The sequence below is a fragment of the Anneissia japonica genome, unplaced genomic scaffold (assembly GCF_011630105.1).
Source record: "Anneissia japonica isolate Jap-2015-1 unplaced genomic scaffold, ASM1163010v1 scaffold287869_len1821871_cov162, whole genome shotgun sequence".
NCBI classification, from domain to species: domain Eukaryota; kingdom Metazoa; phylum Echinodermata; class Crinoidea; order Comatulida; family Comatulidae; genus Anneissia; species Anneissia japonica.
The window spans coordinates 98,127-103,962 of NW_022741034.1; the positions used below are offsets into that span (position 1 = coordinate 98,127).

The 5,836-nt window shown below is 36.9% G+C and overlaps 1 long non-coding RNA gene across 1 annotated transcript in view; it reads right to left on the bottom strand.

Moving 5' to 3' along the window:
* Positions 1-4,996: 4,996 nt before the first annotated feature.
* The window catches only part of LOC117118545, a 5,492-nt gene continuing 4,652 nt past the window's right edge, over positions 4,997-5,836 (bottom strand). Inside the window, exon 3 of the long non-coding RNA XR_004447060.1 lies at positions 4,997-5,060. This is a non-coding gene — a long non-coding RNA (uncharacterized LOC117118545). The remainder of the gene's footprint in view (positions 5,061-5,836) is intronic.

A 5,836-nucleotide genomic window follows, 5' to 3' on the forward strand; every position in this document is an offset into this window, starting at 1 on the left:
GACTCTGAAACAGTCACTGAACTGGAATTTCTTTTATTGCCTTACTTTTGTTTTGTATTGATTTTTGTTTCTGATGTCTGATGATCTAATGAAAGAATGATTTACAACGTTAGATAGTTATGAATAACAATAATTACAATGCCACTGTCTTGGCTTTCTAGCCACGCCCTACCCTTGCGGACTGTAAATACTGAGACGGCGATTGACTTATAAAGCAATTAGTAGAGCATGCATCGTACACTAAATGAAAAATTATTATACTTTTTATACTTAAGTTAGATTTAATGCATTCAAAAAGTTTTTCAAGCATTAAATCTAACCTTCGTATAATAATTTTCCTATAGTGTAATCGGAAGAATATATTTCGCAAATAATTTTTAAATGTTTTAACAAAATTGAAATTTAGATTTAATATCTTTCTTTTTTAAATGAATTTTCAATTCCATTGCCATCTAATTTCAAAAGGAACTACTACTACCACATTTTCAAAAACGTTTCTCGTACCAAAAGTGTGTTAGTTGTAAGATGAAATTGTGTTCAATCCATTGGGATTTGGTTGTTTAACTGGCTGTGGTCCGGAATTTATTCCTGCAACATAATTTAATCAATCAAATTAATTAAGCAATCAAATTTAATTTTCATTCATTTATCAGGATTTATATGCACACATATCAGGAAGAATTGCAGGGGCGGCGCTAGTAGGGTCAAGGGGGCAAATGATCCCCCGTCAGTAAAGAATCACTTAATTAACACACAATTTTATTATCTTTTAATAAAAAAAAAAAAGTTCCCCGACAAAGTTAATTTTTTCGCCGAGAAATTCCAATTTCCTTTATCTGGGGAGAGGGACTAGGTTTCCGACCGGGACGGGAGTGCGCGTGAATCCTTTTGTTGGGGAATTCCTGGAGCAGCCCCTGAAGAACTGCAGAAGACGCTTTCCTCCTTGCTAATTGTAATTCTAACGTTTCAATACGTAACACATTGTTGATAACCGTAACTTCATGATATGTTACTTCATTTTTGTCGTCCCTAGCAATTGTAGCTTGGTATGCTATATGCTGCTCGTTAAACATTTCCCAGATAGGGGAACCATTCATTAGGGTTTTGGCAATTGTATAGCTTGCAGTTTGCTTCTGCCTTGTCATTGCTCAGTATGGTTTTATTATGGACAGAGATTATAGATCCCATATAAGACATGCAGCTATAGCTTATCTTGATAGTGTTCCTATTAAACATCTTTCTTAGTACATGATGCTGGGGTGTAGGGTAAGAATGGCCCAGGAAAAAATGGCCCGGTAAAAGTGGCCCCAAATGACAGGTAGGTAAAAATGGCCCCCACTAGTAAAAATCCGTATTAAAACTGATTTTTTTTTAATCATTATATGCATTTTTAAACTGAAATAATTTAGTTTTCAAAAGGAATTTAACATCAAATAAATTGCCATTTATATTTTACTTTTTGCAGGAATTACATATTCAAAGATAATTAAAAGATTTTAAAAAAAAAAGCATATATGTATATATGCTTATAAGCTGATATATATATATATATATATATATCCCCATACTGTAGCCCTCCTACACTGATCAGGGAAGAGCCCCACCCCTTCACCTTCGTCTCCCACATCAGCACCCTGCATTATGACTTCTAGATATGCCATTGTTCTTACTTAGACCATGGAGGAAATAAAACAACCTTAGACCTATAATAAGCAGCTTTCGATTTGAACGACGCGGCGCGCACGCCAATACATAGGGAAGTCGTTCGTTGTGTGGATTTGACAACGGGCTGCTTCAAGCGATTTGGCGTTGTGTTGACTGGCACGCTCGCTGGGGGCGCCTGCATAATTTTTCACGCGATACGAGGGAGGCAGCTTTGATGTTTAGACGGGAACTGCATAGTATGACGTTCATGGTTGACTGAATTCCCCGTCGAAGCTCCCCGCGTCGCCCATTTCGAAAGCTCGCTATTATATAATACTGCGTAGCGGTAATGAATACTGAAATATGTAGAATGTTCATTTAGAAACACTAAAATGTATTGTAACTGTTCCAGGGAATAATACATACTATACATATATTTACATTTCAATAGTACTAATTACTTCCTTTCAGGGAATACAATTGCAGTTGACACCTCCTGACCTACAATTCCCCTGACACGTCAATACCTATTGTATGGTTCTGTGACACCATATACATAACGCCCTGTCAACTTTAAATCAGACAATAATAAATCTACACACTGCAATTCTAAAGTTTAATAACTATAGTTATCATACAACATGAACTCTACCTTCGTTTATTGTCCTACATATTTGTTCTCTTACCGAATCTAATTGCAACGTTCTCATACTAGAGGGTAAGCGAACGCACCCTCTAGTAATGATGATGATGATGATAATATATATATTATATATATATATATATATATATATATATATACTGTCTCTTATACACATCTAAACAGAACAGAGTCTTCAAGGGCACATCCGGAGAAATCACCAGAGGCATAATCGGACCTTCAAGAGGAGGCACACCCGAGAGGTGCGGAGGAGTCACTCTGGAGAAAACAGGGAAACTGAACGGGAGTTGCGGAGGAGCCGTTCCAGGGGATGGAGAGCAAGAGATCTGTCTCTTATACACATCTAGATGTGTATAAGAGACAGACTCTACACTCCTTCCCACTACCATAAACAGAGGAGTGTACTGGGGTTTAAGTGTGTTGGGGAGTGGCAGAACTATTATTCGAAAGATGAAGGCACGTTGAGAGTGAGATTATGTAGGAGTCATTTTGTGATAGAAAAAATGCGACAAATTAATAGAAGTCTACTTTACTGCTCCAATTGTCTATAATTAATATACATGCATTTAGTAATAAACAATGAGTACATGGTATTATACCATGCCTGTCTCTTATACACATCTAGATGTGTATAAGAGACTATATATATATATATATATAAACACATAATACCTAATTTGCTTCTACACCGGCCCAACTCTACATATACACGTCAAATTTGAAATTCCCTCCACTCCTGAAGATTGCCTAGTGCATGAACCAGCCTGTAGAGTGAAATTACAAGTTCCTTATTATTATTACTATTATTATTATTATTAGTAAGCCGGTCAATGTCGATGCCGTCAAGTAGGGACTTGAAAGTGGCCAATGTAGGGGCACGTCTAACGCTGTCAGGGAGCAAATTTCATTCAGGAATGGTCCATGGGTAGAGCGATCGAAGGTAGTTGTTTTTATTGGGCAGGACTCTTCTGTAAATAAAGTGACCTGAAGATTGCCTGGTCAGTCTGGATAAAGGATTCTTCTGGAGGAGATGATCTATATTATAGGGATGAGTAATCTCCAAGAACTTCCATTCAAGTTGTTTCAGCATAGATAAACTGGAAGTTCCGGCATAGTCACGCAGTACAAAACGGACTGCTCGTCGCTGAATTTTGTTAATGTTTTCGATGTTACTTTTTTGTGAGGATCCCATAATGATCTGGCAGTATTCTAAATGTGGGCGCATCAGAGTTTTATATGCAATCTCTTTAGTTGATTTGTTACACCAGGTATGAAAGAAACAATCTATATCTGGCACATTAAAATCAAATAACAGCCAAACATTCGTTTTGGTTGGAATTTTTGATACAGAAAGGTCCAGTTCTTTTACATAGTCGGTTGACTGTGATCTGTAAAACGCGCCAATATAAACTGGGGACAAACGCTTGACACAAAAAGAAATCCACAAAATTTCACATTTAGTATAAGTTTAGGTTTAACCGAAGCAAACAGTGTGTTTCTGACAGCTATAAAAACAGCTCCACCACCTTTAGTCTAGCGATCTTGGCGAAAAACGTTGAAGTATGGCGGGAAAAGTAACGGATCTATTCAACCACGATCTGGTGCCTATCACAACATCAGGATTTTCCGTTGCCAGAACTGCTTTCAAATCGGGATGATATTCAAGTAAATCACTTTTGTTTTCTCAGCCTTGGTATTCTTATTTGTTTATGATCATCCAAATTACTAGAGTTAGGGTTCTGAGATCCATTACTCAACGTTTTAAAGCTATTTGAGAGTTGAAGTCCACAGACTTTCAAGGAATGTAGTTGAAAAATTAGGCATCCCACAATTATCTCACGACCAGGAGTAAGATGGGTGGTTTTTCAAAACATTGAGGATGTCGTCATCCATGGAACCAACCATTACAATAATGCTTGCTCAATGGATTTTGGCCTCACTTAGCGGCTTTATTACATATTTGGCAAGGGTACTTCAACGGTATTGGGCCGAGGTTGAGTTCAATATCTCCGGCAAGTAATGCAAGTAAACAAATCAGCAAAAAATGTTGTTTTTTTTTCAAAAACATATTTAAGTTTTTGGTTTTCATTTTCTCGTTTGGTGATTACAGATCTAGGAAGTCGTGTGCGTATGACAATGCCATCACAGTCGTTAGTATTTGGTAACCGGAAACAAATAAAATAAGTCAAAGAAGGGTTGCATATACATTGGGAGCAGCCCTCCCTTAAAAGACAATTACAACATTTAAATTGAACATTTTTCATCTGACTCATTTGCTCATCGTTATTCATGCTTCTTCTTCTGTATGGTTCAATTCCTTCACATTGCATGTTCCGCCTTTCCTTTTTTCTCATGTATTTCTTTATCTTTATTTATTTCTTTTTTCTTTAGTTCTCTTATTTATCATGAAATTTCATCGTATTTTTTAACTCCTATTTCTGTGTAAGCATATTTTTACACTGAAAATGGCAGTTGCACGGCTGAAACATGTTTGGATTCAGATTTTTATAACAAACCTGTTAAGCCTAACTTCAATGGTGTCGTTGAAATCTGTTGTAATTTTATTTACATTTATTGCATGTCTGTTGCTATCGTCTGTATATACAGCTACAGTCCTTCTAAATGTTTATGTCCATATGAAGTTATAATAGCAGGCTAATTAAACTTCAACAAATGTAAACAAAAAGAAACTTACTGCGCATATGTTATTTTTGGAGGCTGCTTGTAAACCGACTGCTCCCGAAGGAATGTACAGCTATAATGTGAAAAATGAAATTAAACAAATTGATAACATTTAACATAACTCTAGTTTTTAATTACTCCAGTATCATTTTGATTGAAAATTAAATATAGTAGGTCTGAATATTCAGTTCCTAAGCTGAAGCAAGACTCTTGTAGCATTGTCTGCCGAGTCTGACAGAAAAAACAAGATATCTTCTTCTCCGACTTGTAATACGAACAAACGACATTGACACTGTCATGTGTGGAGAGCGTGTTTATTATGGTAGTCATTTCTTCCACTTAAGCACACCCCTCAAAAAATTACTGCACCCCTCCAAGTTGCCCACTTCACCTTTGCCCATCTCCCCCTCCCACACCCTCCCACTTCAAGACTGCTAGATACGTCACTGGTCAAACTGCATATAAGATGCAAAAAAAAAATACCCAAAACAAATTAAAATGAAGTTATCAACTAACTAGTGCTTTAAATTATTCATATTCTTATTACTTACCAGTACATAAAATACATACGCAAATATTATTGATTCTAAGTACAAATTCAACATTCAGCAACCTCTACAGATTTCAACACATGAGACACTTCTGAGCATGTGCAGACCTTCTAACCTTTTAATTAGCATAACAATACCACACATAGGGCTGATTCCCAGAACCAGCCAGCTTCCTATCCTGGTAACAGTAACGTTATAAGTCCTTGACGTAACCAAAAGGCCCCAGTGGTCGAGTTGGTAAGACGTCGCACGCTAAGGGAAAGGTCCCGGGTTCGAGTCCCAGTGGGGGTATATATAT